This window comes from Sceloporus occidentalis, unplaced genomic scaffold (assembly GCF_023333645.1).
Source record: "Sceloporus occidentalis isolate IW3139 unplaced genomic scaffold, rSceOcc1.0.p SCAF_42, whole genome shotgun sequence".
NCBI lineage: Eukaryota > Metazoa > Chordata > Lepidosauria > Squamata > Phrynosomatidae > Sceloporus > Sceloporus occidentalis.
Genome location: NW_028317022.1, coordinates 2,797,686 through 2,820,405, shown reverse-complemented (window position 1 = coordinate 2,820,405; position 22,720 = coordinate 2,797,686).

The following is a 22,720-nucleotide window of genomic DNA, read 5'->3' as shown; positions in this document are numbered from 1 at the left end:
ATATAGTTTGACAACAGCTTGAGTCTTCATTGATAGGAACTTTATTTAATGCCAATGCTCCAAATTAATTCAAGTATATACTGTAAATAGGTAACACAATAGTAGTGGTGATCAAACAACGATACATGGAGTTTCATGGGCAAAGCAATCTGTGATATATTGTCTTTAATGTTTAACCGTTTGATCTTTTCTTCAAAAAATACACAAAAATACTCTGCTCTCATGGATATCAAACAATTGAAAACAAAACACAGGTTAAATATATGCGTGGCACAATTATTGGTACCCCTATGAATTCATATGAGAAAATTATATTTGCAGTATATTCCCATTGATATTTTACATTTTTGGTATACCTGGGTGACTAGGAACAGGACATTGTTCAACCATGACTTCCTGTTTCACAGGACAGGGGTATAAATATCAGTTAACACAAATAGTAAGACCAAGGAATATAGCCGTGATGTGCAGTAAAAGAGAAGTGGCTATAAGAAAAAGCGTTGAAAATGCCCATTTCCATCATCAGGGCAATAATTAATAAGTTCTAGTCAGTTGGAAATGTTATTGTCTCAATGCACTGTGAAGATGATGGTGCAAGTGGCCAAAAAATCTCCAAGGATCACATCTGCAGAATTGCAGAAGTCAGTTGCCTCTTGGGGTCAGAAAGTCTCCAAAACTACAATCCAATGTCACTTATATCACCACAAGCTGTTTGGCAGGGTTTCAAGAACAAAAAGCCTCTACTCTCATCGAAAAGCAAACTCAACCATGTTTTGGGGCTGTTTATCTGCCAGAGGACCTGGAGATTTTGTTATTATACAAGGCATCACGGACTATCAAATACAGTATAAACAAATATCAAATAAACACCTCACTGCCTCAGCCAGAAAGCTTAAAATAGGCCAGCAGGATCGAATACATAGATCAAAATCAGCACAAAAATGGTTTACCGACCACAAAATTAAGGTCCTACCATGGCCATACCATTCCCCTGACTTGAGCCTTATAGAAAACCTGTGGGATGAACTGAAGAGGAGAGTCCACCAGTGTTGACCTTGAAATTTGAAGCATCTGGAGAGACTCTGTATGGAGGAATGGTCTCAGTTCCCTCACCATGTACTCTCCAACCTCATCAGGCATTATAGGAGAAGACTCAGACTCCAAAGGGAGGTAGCACAAAGTAAACTTGACTTAAAGGGTGCCAATAACTGTGCCACACATAAATTTAACAGTTTTTTTTTATAAACCTGTGTTGGGTTTGCAATTGTTTAACCCCTTCGTGACAAAGGCTGATTTTACTTTTTGTACCCTTCGTGACAATGGCCGTTTTAACATTTCTGCGCTGCTCGTGTTTAGCTGTAATTTTCTTCTTTCCTGTTTACTGAACCCACACACATTATATATTGTTTTTTTCAGGACAAGAAGGGCTTTCTTTAGATGACATTGTTTTGATTGTATCATATTATATACTATTAAAAAAAATATAAAATATGGTGAACTTTTAGTTGAAAAATCTTTTACTCATCTATAAAAGGTAATGCAAAAACCTGCTAAATAGATTCTACTATTTGTCCTGAGTTTAGAAATACCCAATGTTTTTATGTTTTTTTGCTTTTTTCTAATTAGATGTGTGGCCATCCTTCCCCCTGTTTTAATTGGGACATTGTTGAACCCGGCCAATTCAATTTACCCCATCAAATCATACATTTTTTAAAAGTAGACACCCCATGGGCATTTAATATGCCAGTATTTTAACTCTTTCCCTTTGAGAATTGTTTTAAGCTAATATGCTAATTTTAGGACTTGCTCACAAGCCTCCTAAACGCTTTTAAAACGGGCATCCGCCGCCATACGATGTATGGCGGATGTTGACGCCCCGGGGATAGTGCCGATCATGGCGCTGCTGAATGCCTTGAGGTCGAGGCATTACAGCAACGCCGTTTGGGTGCAGAAAGCAAAAGTAGATCGCTTTCTGCACCCGTTTAAAGGCGTGCCGGTCCTGGCACGTCAATTGTCGTAAACGACATGTTTTGCCGTGACATGCCCAGACCGGCAATTGTCATCAAAGGGTTAATATCCATAAGAGCAGAGTAATTTTGTGTATTTTTTGAAGTTAAATAAAAACTACTAATGTAAGTATTCTGTAATATCTGACGCTACTCAGCAGATCTTGGCACAAACATATTATAATTAGTATTTTCGTTGTCTAGAAGGCTTTATTTAAGATTAAATAAGATGTCAAAATTATATACAAATCATTAAAAGATACAGTATTTGTAGGTAGTTTTGGGGACTATTTTATTTTACAACAAGATTACATTATTGATAATTTTTATCCACTTTTCACTAGTACAGTCTATGACCTACTAGAATCATCCATTACAATCTCTTTAACATACCCTTTAACCATAAATATAAATTCCCCTCATAAAGTTTTCACAGTATTCTTTGCTCATGTTTACCAAGGGTGCCAATCATCAAATTCTACACCACTGTGCAGTGGGACAGGGAGAAATAGAGCATAAGCTTACCTTGTGTTGCTCCAGTTTCCGGTGTATGATATTTGCTGTTTCCTCATGAGCTTGCTGAATACTTATTTCCTCCCTGAGAGCAACCTCTGCTCTGTAGAGCCAAGAGCCTATAGTTCCCAGGGGAGCAGGAAGCGATTTATCAAGCTGCACATGCCAATCAAGGATCTAGAAACAAAATACCTCTTATTAACTTCCAATGAGTAATGTATTTTTCAGAAAGGTGCTTAACATTTTTCACAAACATTAAATCAATTTGTAAACATAATTGATATAAATAACTAGTGAATGATGCTTTGATTTAATGCGTACTCTGCTCCAATGTGGAGAGTGGTACTGACTTGTGATGTACTGGCCTGCCAATTACAACAAATATATGACCACTTTAAGAGCTTGGCCGCTCCATATATTGAACAGAAATCACCATTAATGTCTACATACTGTGATGGTGGTTGGTGTTAAGTCTCATTTGAGCTCTTACGAGGACACTCTGTCCTTTATTTATCTGATTACATGCCTTAAGATGTCCATCAGGTGAAATCTGCATAAACATCCTCCCATGTTTTCACACTACTAACCAAAAGTACTCGGAATGGAGCTTTACTTAAAAACATACATCTGTTTTGACTTCAAGTGATTGTAGGTACCATAAACAGAAAATTAAACCTACCCGTGTCGAGACTCTGTCCCATATTTGTTTTACCATTGTCTGATCCAGAGATAATTTACCGTCTTTTCCAAGAGGCTTAATAGATGTTTCGACCTGTTTTCTCTTGATTTCATATTGCACTCTGTATTGTTTAAAAGCCTGTAAAAACCAAATGACCTAATGTAGTTAGTAGGGAAATAGCATAAATAAAAATACTTAGGGTGGGGGTAATATATAGTATATCCTGATTTAATCTCCAGTGTCCTGGTTCATTGTCCTATGTGCTTTATCCTTTGGTCCTTTCATTGAGTTGTGTTTGTTGTAAGTTTCCCCACTTCTCTTACACAACTACAGCTCTCCGATTGAAAATAAAAGTGGGTCAAACATGAGTATCTGACCTCACCTCAGCCCATTGCTGGACCTCTGTCTATAGTATCAATGTCTCTGTAGAGCGTTTTAGGGAAGAGAGAACATTTTATACATTTCTTTAGTCGATATATACCTGTATATACATATACACACATACTGTAATGCTACAATACCTGATATTTGTCTTGCAAACTGCTTTCTACCATTTGTGCACGAGTGACATCTCTTTCAAATTGTTCAAGCCAAACCTTCAACTCTCGAAGCACCAACCGATTTTCTCTCTACCGGGAAGAAAATATCGGTATATGAAATAGTTAGAAAACTTTTCCCTCTACAAACAGAAAGGCATTACTTTTTTCATATTCTGGGAATTAAAGATAAACATTTATGGACACATATGTAGGCCTATCAAGCAGTGATGTATTTTCTGTTTTGTGCTGCCCTGGGCCTGACTAAACTCATGTGCTCTCTAATCTTAATTTGCCCTACCCCTCTGGTGGTCTCTGTGTGTGGTCTTTTTGTGTGTTTGCCTTTGTCTCTCTGCCTCACATGTCATTCTACAAGCCTTTGCTGCGGCCTTTATTCACTAAAGCAGGTGTTTGCAGTAGAGTTGTGGTTTCACTCTTCTGCTGTCATTTATTGACCTCACTATGCATTACAAAGAGCCAACCCAAGTGACCTTTACCTGCAAGAAAGACTGAGCTGGCCCTGTATAATGCATACTTAAATACATAACCATAATAATTATGCATTGGGCAGGGCCAGCCAAGCCTTTCTTGCAGAAACGTTGCAGGGTTTTGATGACACTAAAGATGATATCAGTGTATTGAATTGTTAAACCTTTATGCAAACTGGCAATTTGGTGAAAAATCACCTTTGAGAGTTTTCCTGAATCTCACACAGTTTGCCATATTGTCTCGGGGTGTCTTTTTGGCTCTCTTCATGGTGAGTTAGGACTTAATTCAACTGACCAGACTTGAGTTTAGTTACATGCACTTGCACGCCAACACTCGCAACACAACCCATGTGGATTTTTTTCCAGGAACTCAAATGGAGGGTGACATTGAAGAAGCCTGGAGCACATTGTGTTAAGGATTATTTGTGGTCTGCTAGGAACTGCCTGATCCTGAGTAGGTATAGAAAATTGTCGATACAGTCACATGCTAATACTCAGTTTGCTTAAAGACTAATCACTGACTTGAGAAGGCTGAAGAGGACTTTGTTGCTTCCTCTCGTTTGACTGGAATGGGCCCCACTGACTTAAATGGGATTTTTTAGGTGTTTTTTTTATTTTTGGATGGTCCCTAAAAAGGGACTTAGACATGAAAATTGCCCTTTGGAATCCAACTCCAACGCATTTACTAATCCTACGGGATGTCATATCCGCATAGTGCGAAAACTTCGTCTAGGTTTATTTTCCACTCAAACACAGGCCAAAGTTGCTAAGCAACAGATTCAAGTAATAAAATGAGGCAACCGAAAAATGATAAAACACCAGCAGAATAATTAAATAAAAACTACTAATGTAAGTATTCTGTAATAATTGACGCTACTCAGCAGATCTTGGCACAAACATATTATAATTAGTATTTTCGTTGTCTAGAAGGCTTTATTTAAGATTAAATAAGATGTCAAAATTATATACAAATCATTAAAAGATACAGTATTTGTAGGTAGTTTTGGGGACTATTTTATTTTACATCAAGATTACATTATTGATAATTTTTATCCACTTTTCACTCATAAACTCAGATACTCCTGGGGATAATACAAAGTACAGTCTATGACTTACTAGAATCATCCATTACAATCTCTTTAACATACCCTTTAACCATAAATATAAATTCCCCTCAATAATAGTTTACTGCCCCAGTGTTGCCATTGTTTAGCTAAGTGCATTGCGTTTTCTGTTTTGGGGAGGCTGGGAAAGGGTTGGTATTCATTATATGACATTTTTCTCAGTACTGAGGGCACTGGAGGAAAGGATCTTTTTCATTTATTTCGATTTTTCTTTTCATAACTTATTGATCTAATTGATGGTCCTATGCGATTCAATATAGTTTTCCCGATTTGATTCAATCTAGGCTTTAAATTTGACATTTGCAGGGCCCTACTTCAATACCTACCCAGACCTAAATATTCAGCAGACGTTCTTGTGCTTAGCAGTGAAACACTAGTTTCCCTTTTTTAAATTATATCTAAGTTGATCCATCAAAACTATGCATAGCTTGTACTTTTTTCAGTGTAAATATATGGCAAATATATGGTAAATATATGGCAAAACTACAATATCTAATTACTTTCCTGCCCTAAGTTCTATCCATTTTGGTTATCCTGTCATTATGAAAGCTGCCTACCAGCAACTTAATTTGGAGAAATAATCTCCTTCAACTCGCATTTAAAGTAATAAACTCCAAGGTCCGGCACTACATCGCTGACAGACTATAATTTGACATCTTTGTCTGGGTGTGCTTAATGGAGCCCTATTAGCTGCCTATCTCTTTGAACAAATAGCTACTAAAGTAAAAAATATTATATTGAAAGAACTTCCTGCTTTAAGTCAGGTTCTTGGGAGAAAAATACTCCCTTTGATCTTTCAAATAAATGCAACAAATGATGAAAAGGCAAATGAAGCATTTCAATTAAGATTGGTCTACTTGGCTCTGACTCTATCGATCTCCTGTTTCCTGTGCTGTATTTTCCTGTGGCCACATCATGCGGTTAAATTTACAATAATTATGACCACTATGCTAGAGGATAATCCTTTACACAGAGGTGAGAAAGACACATCTCGCTCAGAACCAGCAATACTAAATATAGGAGGTAAACCTACCAGTTTATTGAATAAAGAAAATCACAAAGAAGGCCTTCTTCTCTCCAAACTAGCAATAAAGTACATCAAAGACTTGCGAATAAAAACTAGATTTAGTCTTCATGTCGAAACCCCCAAAAATCACTTAATTCCAATTAGTTTGTTACTAATCCTTGATAAACACAATAAATACATTCAGCAGATTAGTTTCCAGTGTTTTACTTAATTATGGCCTGAAGCACCAAAATAAAAAATACCAGTCACAGTTGCTCCAGGCTGTAGGAGCCTTACCACAATAAGAACTTTTTATATTTATGTTTCAATGTATAAAATGAGATGATTATGTAAAATGAGTATGAAGGACAGAGTGAAGTAGCGATGATAAAAGGAGTGACAAAGAATCAAAATCCATCTTCCATTTGAGCAAACCATCACACATACCTCTATTGTATATTCTAGTTCACGGGGGTCAAGCTGGCAAGGGTAGCATAGCACAAAAATATTGTAAACACAACACACAGCAGTTAGTTTATGTTGCATGTGGAACAAAATGGCAGACAGGCTGACACGAGACAAGCAAGCATATAATCCTAATTAAAAAACATTTATACTAGCATGAGATGGTAGGGGTCTTCCTGCTCTATACTTCAGCAAACCATTTAGCTTAACGTCTAGTAAGGGAAAAGATCTATCAGAGGGGAGAATTCACAAGATACTTTGTCCTTACTTCACTATCCATTGTGATGGCTCAACACTGGTAGTTTCCTGCAACTAGAAGGGCTGGGTAGTACTTGCATAATATGAGTATGGGGACTTCGGAGAAATCTCAATGATTTTACTATACATTATACAGAGCCACCCAAGCTCTCCTTGCAGCAGAAGATTATTGAGGACCGGCATTCAAAAAATATAAGAAAGTCAAGTAATTGTTAACAACTCACCTGAAAAATCTCCCACCAACTCTCCCCAACCCCTATAGCTCAAAGCTAATCTACATACCGGTAGGGACTCTAACATCACACATAAGCACTCTATGGCCCTCGTAATGTGTATACTACATAATTAGATAGAATTGTGATTACAAGGTACACATCTCTCCGCTTCCACACACTAGAACCTAACTCAGAGAGTAAAAATGGTAGTGGGATAGGGAGCAAATATTCCCAACCCTATAGTTATGAACCTGGAAGAATACAAATTTCAGGACACTAGCCGAATGCAAATGAAATGAAAAAACTCATACCAGAAGAAATTATACTGGAATTAAAATAGAAGTGATTAAAGAATCACAGAAGAGCTATATATACTACATATTTCCTAGATTGGATTTCCAAGCAATCAACAAGAAATATGCTTAATGAGTAATAAACTTACATCATCATCCTGTCCATCTGCAGCACTGTTGTGAGGGTCTGGGTAGTGCTTGAGAAACTGAGCTACATACGTCATTATTGACTTTTCATCTGGCTTATCAACATCTACATCTAAATTGGGGACAAAATTGTGGAAAATTTAAATCATGTGTTACAATGCAGCATACGGCATATTACTTTAACATTACATGTAACCAATTATAGGCTAAAACGTTTATGTGCAATAATTGGTAAAAGCTATTTTGTTGCATTTGAATATTTAAATTGTGGTAGAGATAAATTAATGGTGAGGATAACTCAAGAGATTCTGAGGACAGGAAGATTACTGCTCCCTAGGTATTCACATCCGCGCAATTTTTTTGTATGTTAACATTATTACTTATATGTACTGAGCTATGTAGAATTTGGGACACATGACACATAAAATGGATCATTTTTATTATTATTCCTTGATTTATATAGCGCCATCATATTCCACAGCACGGTACAATGGGTATCAGTTGTTTTTTATCTTTCATGTTTCTACCATGTATTTACATAGAAAATAAATGTTTTTGTAAAATGGATAGATGTAAAAGTGTTCTAAAAATGAATATTTATAATTGTTACAATATTTATATAATAGATACCAAACATAACCAATATCTATAATGGAATATTATAAAGATCTTACAGTACTGCATTGATGCAGCCATTAACAAATGACTATAGAGTCCGCAATAATAAGAAGAATACCTTCTGGATCTAGCAGTCTTGGGATTCCCAGTTCAAGTTCTGCAATAGAAAACGCTGCTTCTAGATTTTCACGATTAGTTCTGCCCTTCAGCTTGTCCATGTCCACCAGGTCAGGACGAATGGCATATATCACTGAATGGAAAGCAATGCCATTCCTCCAGCTAGATCCAAAGTCTTTCACTTCCACTCCAAGTCGTCTTTAGAAGAAAACAGAGAGGATTACAATGAATGACTTCAAAAATCGTTTACCTGTATTGTTTATCTGTAATCAGTATCATGTAACATATTTTTTTTTTACCTATGTAATCATAATCCCGTAAAATGGATGTTAACGTTAATATGAAAAATGGATCTTGGTCGAAAGAAAATGGGAGTCTTTAGTCAAAGGTGATATCTTCTATTGGGCCACTAGTGTTTGGGGTAAAATGAATCCAGACTGTTTTCTAGCTGTGAAGGGCAGGGATATTTGACTCACTTGGCTGCTGTATATTGGACCCAACGAAGCAATGCTTTCTTGGCGCTTCCCTGGATTTTGTTTACTACTTTGCGTTTGATTGGTGGACTTGCAGCCTCTGAACTAACAACGCTGTCTACTGAAGATGTGCTGCTGGACATTGATTGCAACTGAGGGAGATTGCTGGTTAACTCTTCGATCTAGAAAAAAAGAAGCCAAAAAATAATACATTCAAAAAGTGTAGAGTGGTCTGGTTTCAGTTTGAAATTTAAAATTCATAGATTTTAAATATTAACACTATATGAAAATGTCTTCATAGTGTTTGCTTTGGATAATAATACATACGCAGTAATTTAGGTTGTAAAAAGACATAAACCCATTAAGTTCAACCCCTTTGATCCAAAATCAGGCAAAAAAAAAAACCTTTATTTTTGGAATTTTGCCATTTGGGAGGAAATTTCCTTCTTGACCCCAAAAGGCAATCAGATTTCTTCTTGGTTCAAGAAGCTCTACAAATGTTTTACTATTTTCTTCTACTGTACATATCCGACTTGCTTTAATATAACAGCAGAGTAAGATGACATTTGGATACGTTGCGGAACCAGATCTGGCCAGCAGATGTAGCTAAAAGCTTGTGTCTTCAAGCAGAAAGTGCTTTACGTATCAGGACCTATATATAACTACTAATGGTATACAAAGATCAACAATCTTTGTGTTTAGTTTAAATAGTTTATAAATTCTAAAAACATTTACTATTGTTTCTATACATATGAGTATGAATTGTATTATTGTTGAGGTGTACCGTATGCAATGCAAACATCTAGTCATTCAGGGTAGTCAACCGGGGAAAATTACCGATAATTTCCCAGTGGATACAAGAGCAAACAATTAAGTATTAAGTATTAAGTGTATATGTGTGAAGCAAGAAAGGTGATCATATAGCAGCGAATGTTCCATCTGCCCCTGTTTTACTGATAACCTTTCAAGTAAACTTTCTTCAGACAAGGCTCAGTTTGGATACGAGTAGGAAACAATCATTTAAAAATGTCTTGTTCTGATACTTGCTTTATTCAATATTCCACTCATATGGATCCAAGTGTAACATGCGGTCCATGAATGTTTATATTAGGTGAGCACATTAGATTTGTGTATACGATGAACTTTACTACCTGGGCCCTACATTAATATGTTTCTTATTATATTAACATTTCTATATTTATGTCATATATTTCTGCATGCAATATAATAATATATAAAACAAGCCAAGAAACACACATACACCTATGATCAATCATGTATGACTTGGATAACAGATCAAAAAATAACCTTGTTAATATTATGGTCTTGTACAAATTACAGTATGAATTTGTCTTAAAGTGTAACATTTTAAGGAAAATTTTGGATATTTTACTTTTTTTTTTTTACAAATGTTAATAATATGACATAATCACAGGTTTTTGCAATGGTATACTTGGATTGGCATAACAATAAAGTATTTTGGAGCATTCTTAAATCTCATAAAAATTGTAAACTCTGATAATATTTAAACATAATGATAACGTTTAGTCCAGATTTGCCCACTTGGAGACATTAAGAACTGTCAGATGAACAACACATTGTAATAAAAAACAGGCACTTGATGCTCAAAGTTGTTGCTCCAAAAAACATCAATTACACGTATGTTTATTAATCATATAAAAGCAACACAAATGGGTAATTTCAGTTAACAACCTATTATGCCTGCTTTTGTGTCATATGATAAATAATAATGATGACTTAGGCAAATTTTACTGGATTAAAGAAGTATTTCTGGAAAAGATTTTGGAGTTCAATTAAACGATACAAGGACTTATGCTGTTTTTAGTTATAATATGTGAAATTCAGCAGAGTACGTGGAACAGCACCTTTAAACCTGTTACGTTCAAGTAAAGCATTATAGGCTTTTGTATACAAACTCATGAAACAAAAATGCATTACCAATTATACATTTCCTGTAAACAGGTAATATTTCATAGTATTGGCATACTAGCAAGGATTACCTGAAAATAAAGGATTATGGTCCATATCAAACCAAGAACAATAGAGGGCCTGCCATCAGCAATGTCTGTAGAATTTATGTTCACTAGTTTAATCTGAAAAACAAAATGTTCATACATATAGGTTATTCACCTTTTTAGATAGAGGTCCAAAAGCAATTGTTCTAGGTCCCAGAAAACGACTACTGGGTAAGAAAATCTTGATTCGGGGGCAGTGAGACATGCACTGTTTTTATCATTGCAAAATGCAAGCAAAGTAAATATGTCAACATGCATTACCTAGAGAGTAAGAGGGGTTAAATGAGTAGTTTGTGGCTTACAAAGAAAGTATTTAGATCAGGTTTAAAAAAACTAGGGATAAAGATTATACTTAGTTTTCATCTAGTTAGGTCCGAACTTAAGGACCTTACAAACGTGGCAAAGAGTAGCCTGGGGCACATAACATAACTTCTAACACAGATATATTTGGGACATGCAAATTCTTTGCAATAAACATATAGACAGATGAATGTTTGAAAGCATATGTTTCATTAATTCCAAATGGTCATCTGTCTGATATCCCTAAAGAGAGAGAACGTCGTCGTAGACATCCTACAGAAACTTGGACATCTGGAACAAGGTTCTGGGGGCTATAAAATTCCCATTATCAATTAACTGTGAACGTCACTTTGGTTACATATGACAAAAAATGTTGGCCCTTCTAACTTTAATGCCATACTAGGAAAGTCCCAATCACACAGTTTCCTTTAAAAAAAAATGAAGAAGGCAACATCATCTGCTTATAATACTTGTAAGGTATCATAATTCTCACCCTTCTTCTATTTCCCCCTTCTGCCAAAATTCTGCCATATCCTCTCACTACCATCTTTTACTGCATTTTTCCTACCCTCTTTCCTTGAATATGTACTCATAATGCGACTTTCTACCCTAGTCATTAAGTGTCTTCTACCTACCAGCACTTGTTTCTACATCGTTCTATTTATGTCCAGTCAATTAAGAAGAAATTCTCTCAGTATATTAGGGTAAATCAGATTACATTCCCAGAGCATTGATATTGAAAAAAAATGTTTAAATAAAATCAATGGAATAAGATTTTCTGAATTTCAACTGTCTAAATGCACTTTTGTATTGCATTCAATGCCTAATACTAATCCATGCCACAAAAGCATATGTATAGCATGCATATACACACCATATACAGGCACACATGACGTTATCCACCATGCGCAAAGCAAATGCAAACCATGTGTACATACATGTATATGAAACCAGTATGGACATTAAACATTACTCATAACAGCAAAATACATATAGACCATCAAACACACATACAAGCTTTATGTACATGTTGTATCTAGCTTAGAGAAGCCTCAAGGGAGGGCTAACACCCGGGTCAAGCAGGAACATTTTTGTGGATTTCACTTGCAGTTCCACATGTAGCCATTACTAGATCAACAAAGACATTAATTCCATAGGCTTATATACAGTCCTTTATGGTGAATATGTGTTGGACGGGACTTGATAATGCACACTGAATAGGCTATCTGCCAGATGTATTTTGGGACTATTACATGGCATTGTTATTTGGTCATTGAGTAAAAAATTGCCAGCCCTCCCATGAGTAACCTAATGCCCTATCCCCCCCCACCCCCCCCAGGAGGAGCAGAACACATTGTTTTTCTAAGAGTTACCGGTGTATTACCCTTGCTGCTCATTATACTAACCGGGGATCCTCTGTATATTGACTTGGCATGGAAAGCAAAAAGTGAATAATTGATAAGCCTTGTCATACTGCAAATAAAATCAACTTTACAATAATATGTGAAACTCATAACACAAGATGATTTAATGCTGCACAATGCAATAAGGATTTCAAATACAGAAAATACTTTAAGGATCCAATAGTATCAATTTAATTTCACTATGGGTGACTTGCTTAGGGTCTCTGGTTTAATGTCGGTGATAGGAGCTTAGGGAAATAGCCTTGAGCTCTAAAGTAATACGAACTAAAGATTAAGCCATCGTCTGGTTTTAAATATGGTGTCAGAATTCGATACAATCCATTTTCTGTATAGGCATGAGCGCTCTCCATAATGTCCCTTGAAATATTAATACCAATTTCCAAAAATTCATTTCAGTGCTTAGAAGGAAATATCATATTTGTGCTCAGAACAAGACATAACTATTATAAAATGATAAAACTGCATACTTTCAATAAATAGTAACATACCAAACTAATAGGATTTGATGGCAATCAATGGCCCACTTAGTCTGCCCATCTCTTGCTATGTATTTTAAGACCTGACAGTATTTGGTTCATGGGTTTATCTTATGTTAAGGAGTCCTTACACTTATCCCACCCATATTTAAATTCCTTACTGTATTAACCTGTTCTACTTCTACTGAAAACCTATTTTTACAGTACCAGCATTGCCAGCATATTAGTTTTTTTATTTTTTCTGAATATAATTTACATGACATGATTCATTTTTACAAAAACAAAAAACATAAGCAATCCAGCTCCCAAAACAATACATAAATTATAAATTAAAATCATAAATTATTAAGACAAATGCATTTAATGGATTTATGTCATTCTGTGTTCCAGCACGTGGACTTTAGGCAAACGTCAAGATCATTGTCACAAACAAACTAAAACATTGTCAATGGGTCTCAAACCAAAAAATTGGATTTTGACTGAAAATGCTTTATAATTACCGTATTTTTCGCTCCATAAGACGCAGTTTTTTTCCTCCCAAAGTAGGATGAAAAATCAGCCGCGTCTTATGGAGCGAAGATAGATGCACGCACGCAGGGAGGGAGGGAGGGAGGGGGGGCAACGATATACCGTATTTATCGGCGTATAACACGCACTTTTTTAACTAAAATCCGGAGCTTAAACCCTACCTGCGTGTTATACGCCGATAAATCCGGGGTCGCAACTGAGGCAGGCGGCGGCGGCCGCCAGCAGAGGAGTCCTGGATTTCTGCCAGTCAGGGGGGCCCAAGGGGTGCCGAGCGGTTGCTGAAGACAACCGCTCGGCAACTCTCGGGCCCCCCTGCCTGACAGATATACAGGAATCCTTTGCTGGCGGCGGCCGCCACCGCCACCGCCGCCTGCCTCAGCGCTTCAACTCCTGTGTTGGAAGCGTTTGTCTCGGGTGCCGGCGCTTTACGCTGGGCGCCGGCATATGACGTCAGACGCCGGCGCTCAGCAGTGAAGCGCCGGCACCCGAGACAAACGCCTCACGCTTCCAACACAGGAGTTTAAGGTAAGTGACCGGGGCGGGGGGGGGATCCTGAGAAGGGGGGGGTTAGGGAGTTAGAGGGGAGATCCTGAGAAGGGGGGGTTAGGGAGTTAGAGGGGAGATCCTGAGAAGGGGGGGTTAGGGAGGGAGGTCTTACTGTGTGTGTCTTACTGTGTGTGTGTGTCTCACTGTGTCTGTGTGTGTCTCACTGTGTCTGTGTGTGTCTCACTGTGTCTGTGTGTGTCTTACTGTGTCTGTCTTACTGTGTGTGTCTTACTGTGTTCATAGCTTATTCAGTTATTGTAATAAATATTTTAGCCCATTTTTTAGCTCAAAATATTTTTTCCTTTTTTTTCTCCTCTAAAATCTAGGTGCGTCTTATCAGCAGGTGCGTCTTATAGAGCGAAAAATACGGTAATTTCAAATGCAAGATATCAGAATTTGTGAATTGCAAACATACCCGTCTCCCTTCTAAGAACTTCAAAGCTGTGCCAATGTTGGCTACCCAGTGAATCCGTTTTATCTGCTTTCCTTGTTCACATGGCTAAAAGAAAAAAAAAAAACAACCTCAATTACTTCTCATTTCAATAATTTACCTACATAGGTTTCTGTATACTCGGTAAACTTGTTCCTACACTGTACGAGTGAAATTTAGTAAAGCACCAACAATGTTTAGACTTATTTTGAATGCTAAATTTCCTGGCTACAAGACTCTTAATGGTAAAAGCACATATGATTCATTTGCACTTGTTGCTTCCTGTATTGTGTATAAAGCAGCTACAAATCAAGGCAATGCCCATTAAGTTCTCAAAGAGGCAGGGGCAAGTGAAAAATCCTTCCCCTGTCAAAATGTTATTATAAAGTAATGTAGTTTCATTCAAAATTTTAGTAAGCCCTGCTCCAAGTGCGATATACAATCCTATGTTGTCATATTTCATCTTGTGTATATTCACCAAGGGTTAATTCAACTGATTCGGATGAGGTTGCATGCCCTTGCGCACAAAATCATTTGCATATTTACTAAAATGCAAGTGGCTTGCAAGTACATGTGAGTGTCTGTGAATTTTCACTTGCTTGTCCTCGCTAGAAACTCGAAAAATGTATTTCAAAAGTTAACCCCCACAACAATACAATACTGTAAATATCACGTCTGGCCAACTGGCCAGCCTTACCCATGAAGGAGAACTCCAGGAAGCCTACATTTGGAAGTATATTATAGGTATGATAAAGGTATGGTGGCGTCCTTGGACAAATGCCAAAAATAAATACATTTTTATATTTACCAGTTTTTGCCCAGACAGGACTTCTAGTAAGGCAAGTAATTTTGTCCCATCTTTGATATCTTCAAACAGGTCATTGACCATCATTGGAGGATTACGCTGGAAGGTAAAACAAAAACAAGTATCTCAATTTTATGATATATTAAACTATAAAAAAGGAAAAATTGAGAATCCATAAAATATTTTATAGTGATGTTTGTTTCTGCCTTATGGTTAACCGAGAAAGAAAGGCCTAAGCAGACTTGTAGTATAAAGCCAGGTGTATAGCAGATAAACCCAGTATCCCCTTCCTATTAAATTGAAAGAACAAAAAAAAACTATGTAAACCCCTGAGCAAACTATGTACCGGTAGTTTATAAATCTGATTAACTCTGAATTACCTAAACGGATCTGTCTCTCACTGTCATTAGGGAAAATATAACTTATTTGGTCTCTTAAAGACCCTGATGGCGATAGTTTTCTTTTAAGTGCCTGGTATTCCAATATTTAAAATACATTCTAATATGCTCCACAAACAGTGACTTAGAGATATTTTAATATTAGTTAATCAAAACTATTTTCAGATCATACAGTTGCAGTTTGTTCAGTGATGCAGGTATCTAAAAAGTTTCAATATTTTCCAATGGATTGTGCCAATGACAACCAATGCAAGAAAAAATAAGTTACGTGTATCCGCTATAAGGTCATGTTTATTTTGACAACCTAATTCCCCATTTCCCCTTCAGATACTTCATTCCCAAAGCCGAATAGTACATGGGAATGACAAGGCTGATAGAAATGTTTATAGTTCCATTCATATCTTTGCTGAGCTACATGGAAACTGAGAAAAAAACTGACTGATTAGCTGTGCTATCCTGATATCAGGAAATCATACTCCGAGTAAAAATATACCATGTTCCATTAACTATGGGCATGAAGGTGAAACAGCACTGTCCTATATGCCACCCGATAGGCAAACGTTTTTATGTAATAAAAAAGAGGCTTAAGTGTAAGATATGGACACCGCTTCATATTGTGGTGCATATGGATTTCTATACCAGTATATCTAAATAGGAGAGTGCCGAGGTCATTAATGCTTAAGTAATGTTACATTTTGCTCTATGTTGACCTAATCAGGTATCAGTTTCGACTTATGACTCCATAGCAATACAAATTTACATTGTTGTCCCAGGACTGACCATTAACACACGAGACAGGTTAATTCTAGCCTAATACAATTAGGCAAACGTGCACAAATTGGACAAAATGTTGAACTTTTATATTTATTACTGTTAATCGGACTACACATGCTACAGCAAATTAGTGCCATTGAAGAGGCGAAGAAGCTTCAGTTACACATGGGAAATATAGCAGCTAAACTGGGCTCAGACGACCAGCTAGGTAACTCCTAGGTAAAGACCTACAAATGAAACACAAAAAATAACAAATAGATATAATATATATATATAGAAAAAGGAACACTCAGAGGACATTGAAAATAATAAAAAAATAGGAATGTATTATCAGAAAACCTGCATTTCAGTCTCTCACAGGGGACTTTTATACTTTTATATATGATTTTATATAGTATTATATAATTCTGAAATGCATTGGGAATTATTTGGGATTTTGGTAATCCAATGAAATTCTTCAATAACTGTTCTCACTGGTAATCCTACACCACACGGTAACATGTAATACATTATTAGCCCATATTAAATAAATCTCCTCTTACATCTTAGTTTGCCACAAAAAAATATTTCTGTCCTCACATTTTTCACTTCTTTAATTGACTTTCATTTCTAATGTACTAAATTAAATTACATTCGATATAGAGAAAACCCTTGACTATTTAACTCTTCCCTTAAGACATAATTATCATTTCAAACACAGACTAGACAGCTCAAACACAAGAAAATTAAGAAGAGCACTCGTGTTTCATTAAGATTTAGGAAAAACATGAGACATGAAAAGTTAAAAATGACATAATGACTATGTCATTATTTAGTCTGATAATTGCTCACGAGGGCTGTCATTTTACACGTAATTCAATATTGTAGGAAAGGTAGTTATGGAAACTCTGCAAAATAGAAATCTTCTATAAAAACAGTTTAAGGTACCAGTAAACTTGAAAAATAAGCTATTTTCATCTCCCAGTGCAATTTTCAAAAAATAAGGGATATCTACTGAGGTACCTCTCATGTTCCATAGCTGCCAACTGACAGCTGATGGGTTACTGATGTCCGTTGATGATGAGGTTAGGTGCTAACAAAACAAGTGTTTCCTTTTGCTCCTCCCTAGCTTTAGCTCACAAATAATAATGCGAGTCCAACTAAGATCCTCTATACTGATCTACTACTAAGTACTACTACTACTGATCTACTACTAGGTAAACATTGTCTCCTGCAGTGGGTGACGGACGTTGATCGGCTCACTGCCTGCAAATGAAGATGGCGTTGAAAAATGAATGTGGGCTTCTTTTGATGAAACCAATGTTTATTTTAAGGTTAACTGTCACTTTAAAGGACAGCTTAATGCCCCTGAAAAGGTTATGTGAGCTATGACCCTGGAAGCAGCTAATGAAATCAGCCGAGGCAGCACTATTGCCGACTATAGGTACAGGACGAAATGTTCCGCTGCAAGGCATACAGCTGGTGTGGTCAGAAGGGGCAAATAGATATGGGGATTTCTGCAGAATCCCCCATGCGTTTGCAAAGGGAACATCACGAAAATGAAAGGGGACCACACAGCTATTATAGTCATTAAAGTACATTTGATGGCTGGAGTGTCTCTTTAACTACACAAGCAGAAAAACGTTTTGAGTTAGAGGATAGTGTCAATGATTTTGTTCTTTTATAAACAGGCATGTTACTTTTTGATAGTAAAGTACTGGCTGATACTAGGAGATAAAACCTTTCCTCCTATTCTTCTTCTTGCATTACACAGAGCTGTAGTATTGCTGTACTAGACTGCTAGACTAGGCTAAGTTCCGTATCACAGAAGTGAGGAGGCTGGCTGTTCATCGTGTGTTTTTGACCGACAAGGAAGCTCACAGCAACTGCTTCAAGTGCGTGGTGCAGGAAATAGAAACAAAGGAAACGGTTTATCTCCAAAACTATGAAAAATAGTAACAGGGGGGAACTGTTATTCTCTTGTTAATAGAAGAGCCCAGCCCTAGCTTCATGTAAAAGCATATTGGAATAAATTTAGCATAGACACCGGTGCAGTTTACTACATTGATGCATGTAATCTTAAAAGACATGGAAGTCAGACGATGAGATGTAGGTCTCGTTTTCATCCTTTCCATGGCTGCCTCTAACTAAAAACAGGTAGCCTATTTAGGTATGCTTCCTGCGCATGTGTTGTAGGACTTCCATTGAAGTTCAGGGGCTCTGTAAATTTTTTGAAATAAGGAGTAGAAGCAACTAGCAACGTATTCCAGTCCAGGCTGACTAGGCCTCGGCAGCAAGCATAAGGGCCGGCAGTGTGGAGTGGGCCACTGCTAAATGGGCTGGTTACAAGGGAGAACTCTGACCTCCCCAAGAGGCCTATTTACACTATGAAGGACTATGCAGGCACAGTCTTCATTGTATGCAGCAAAAGACGCTGCAAAATGACTTCATATCCCAGCACTCTGCAGCAGGCACAGCAGCTGCGGAGGGGCAAGCTTCCCTAGGACAGCACCTGAGGTAAATCCATCAATGGAAACATTAATGAAAGCTGAACACTGCAATCGGCTTCTACCACTCCCAATAATTTAAGTGGGAGCCTAGCTCCCACAGACTTCGGTGGGAGGGCTACAGAGTATGTTCAGGTAGTATACTGTATTTCAGTAGAGGCTGCCATTTTAACCCAAATAACCAGGCCCAGACTGGCAAAAGTGGTTGCATATGCCTATCTGCATGCTATGTGGGCATGTAATGTGCGGCCATACATATTCATCAGGCACCCTCTGGCCTTAAAGTGCCTTGAGGTTGCCAGTCAGGCCCTGCCAATAGCTACAGTAAAATGCACCACTGACCAAGTATCACCGAGGGATAAAACTGAACATACATCTCAGAAATCCATGCCTTGCTAACAATATGTTGGGATGTGATGATTCCAGTAGTCCTACTACTTGACCATATCAAAGCAAAAGTAGTCTAATCATAAGGAGGTTTTAACTATAATGCCAATTTTATTTAGTTCCAGAATCCACTAAACAGTAACAAGTATGTTTAACTATGGAATTACCTTGGCCAAATGTGAATTGATCCATTTCGTAAATGTTCTCTTTTGGACTGCTTCTTGCTCATCTGCAAATAAAAAGATAATATAATAATTATACAAGGGAACTAGGTGTTCTATAATAATTGAAAATGAGCTTTACTTTAGACCCTATGTTTAGGGTACTTGTAGTTCGAGCAAAGCTCTTCTTACATAACCCTGAGTCCTTCTTTAAGAGGGATAGTCAATCTTTGGGACCAAGGTCACCTTGTCCTTCTTCCGTAAGAGCCCAGGATGTTTTCTTAATATAATAATAAATATAATAATAAAAGTAGGGTTGCCACATCGCCCACTTTTTTTTGGGAGCGATGCATTTGAGATGGTACTGACCAGCACATAGATGGAGCTATCCTGCAGTATGTGTGATTTATAAACTCAAGAAATGGAATCAGTTACTTTTACACATATTGCAGGGCAACACTTTACATATGTTGGTCATCATAAAATATATGCGCTCTGGAATAAATGCCCTCGAACTCGAACTAAACATCACAATTGTGTATGAAAACAGTGTATGAAATATAATCCATTAGTTAACCTGTGTATATCTTGTAAATGTTTTGCTTGGTTAATAAAAAGCATATTTTGTATTTCTTTTGTGTATTTGCTTACACAAGATACTACTAAATCCACTCTATGCACATGGCACGGGAATTTAATTCTACACCACCAGCCTTATGTAAAGTGTTATTTTGTGCTGTTTAAAATGTGATATTTATGTGATGCTATTTGCAGGAAAGAAATTCACACTGCCATGTGCTCGTTCAACATATTTAACTGCTTGTGGTTTGGTGGGAGAAAAGCATGCTGTCTGTCTAAGGCATGAATACTCCCTCAGATAAAGAGGATTAGATTAGTGTATGTTTATATGGCTATCTATGATATAGCTATCTATGCAAGTATATATATATATATATATATATATATATATATAATTTTTTTAATTATTATTTTTTATTTATTTATTTATTTATTTTATTTATTTATTTATTTTTTCCAAACAGGACTGCAGAACAGAAAGAATACTGTCATGGCGTTAACTAACACCTAAACATCACACTGTTACACACACATGAATCGAACCTCTAACAGACAGAGGTTAACTCAGGCCATTACCAAAGCTATGTGCAATTACCCACAATCCTATCTTGTTATTTCATATTAGACTGTTTCTGTGCTCATGTCCATAACATTCTATGTAGAGAGGATTGTGCATGAACACCACTTCCTCCAGCCATACTTGTAGGTTTTTATTAGTAAACTACCATTACCAGAGAGCATAGAAATTACGTCTGCAATTCTTTCAATTTAGAGTAACCCTTTTATGCAGCCTACAGGGGTGCAGATAACATGGAATTTATATGACCAAAATTAAAGAAAACTAATATTTTTCAGCACTAAATTACATTCCTTTTCAGAACGCTCTATGTAATGCTCATAGAGGATTATTAGTTATTCAATAGGAATTCCCCTTTAATTAAGTGATTGTTCTTTATAAACACGTTGCATTTGTTGACCTTCTGGCTTCACCCTAGTTTTGCCATTAGCTGTGGTGCTGACTCTGCCAGCTCTTAAAATGCCATGTAATATTTTTCCATTCATCATTAGAGCATCAAGGTCACTTTTGCAACTTAAAAGTCAGCAGTTTTAGGATTCGAACTTAAAAAGAAATTCCATCTATGATAAGTGTTTGGCACATGCATTAAAATATTACATGACCATACTGGATAACCAATCATCAATATCCCATATACATAAAATACAAAAAAATTTAATTGTTAAAAAAATGGCAAGATATACATTGTTTCAGATGTAGGGTTAAGTAAACATTGACACAACAGGAAAATGTAGCCATATACATTCCTCATACTCTCTGTCTAGTAATGGAACATACATAAAATTAGTTGAAACTTTTATTACTAGAGATGACCCCACCTTTTTTAAACAGGAAAGGGGCAACAGACACCTTCATTAGTGACATAAGTATGTAATTTCCCTTTCCCAAAGTAATTCTTGACAGTTCATTGCAATCCAATTTTCCTATGAAATATTAACAAGCTTTTAACAGGGTCAGTAAAGTATATATGTTGCCTAATCATTTAAACTGGCCAATTGTTTCTACATAGTTTTAACCCATTAATAAATAAATAACTATACTATTTTTTTTAACCGTAGAGGTATCTGTTTTGAATTGCATATGAGTAAGCTACGAAATGTACAGTAAACGAGGACTCCAGCCAAATTTTTATGTTACATTTATATTATAATATATTTTGCATTTTACTGCATGCAAATCATTGCAGGCATTTTTTGGTTAGTGGAATTCTTCTGTCTCAGTTAGCTCCTCCCCCAAGTGCTTTTGCTGAGAGTAAGGAGCATACCATAGTATGCTACATGCATATGCTCAGTAAAACTCTCATTCTGGTCCATGGGCTATTTAGAATGTGCAACAGGCTTGTACACTATTGCTTTCTGGGGGAGGCCAGGAAAGGCGTTTCATTTTGCATGTAGTAAAAAGCATCAGAGAATATACAAAATGTATTCCAACGCGTATTACAAAAATACTGTTGGGGAACTATACTGTCCCATCAGTAAAATAATTAGAAACTAAAGCCACTGTCCATCTTAGACAAGACATTAATCACACTCTCTTACATTTAGCAAATGAAGTATAGCATTTTCTTCTTTGTGTTGTTCTTTCTTTCTATCTATGTATCTATCTATCTCTCTCTCTCTCTCCCTATCTATCCACACAGATAAGGTTACTCCACACATTTTACCTATTTTGTAATACACCCTAACTCCCTCTAGATTGTTTGAGCAGGGCCCTCCTCACCTGTTGTTTCTGTAAGTCAAACTGTTATATACCACTTGTTACGTCCTGTCTACCCATTGTACAGCGATATGGAATTTGATGGCGCTATATAAAACAATAAATAATAATCTACCCCTCTGATGATGCCGAATAGTGAAATGCGTTAGGGTATCTGTC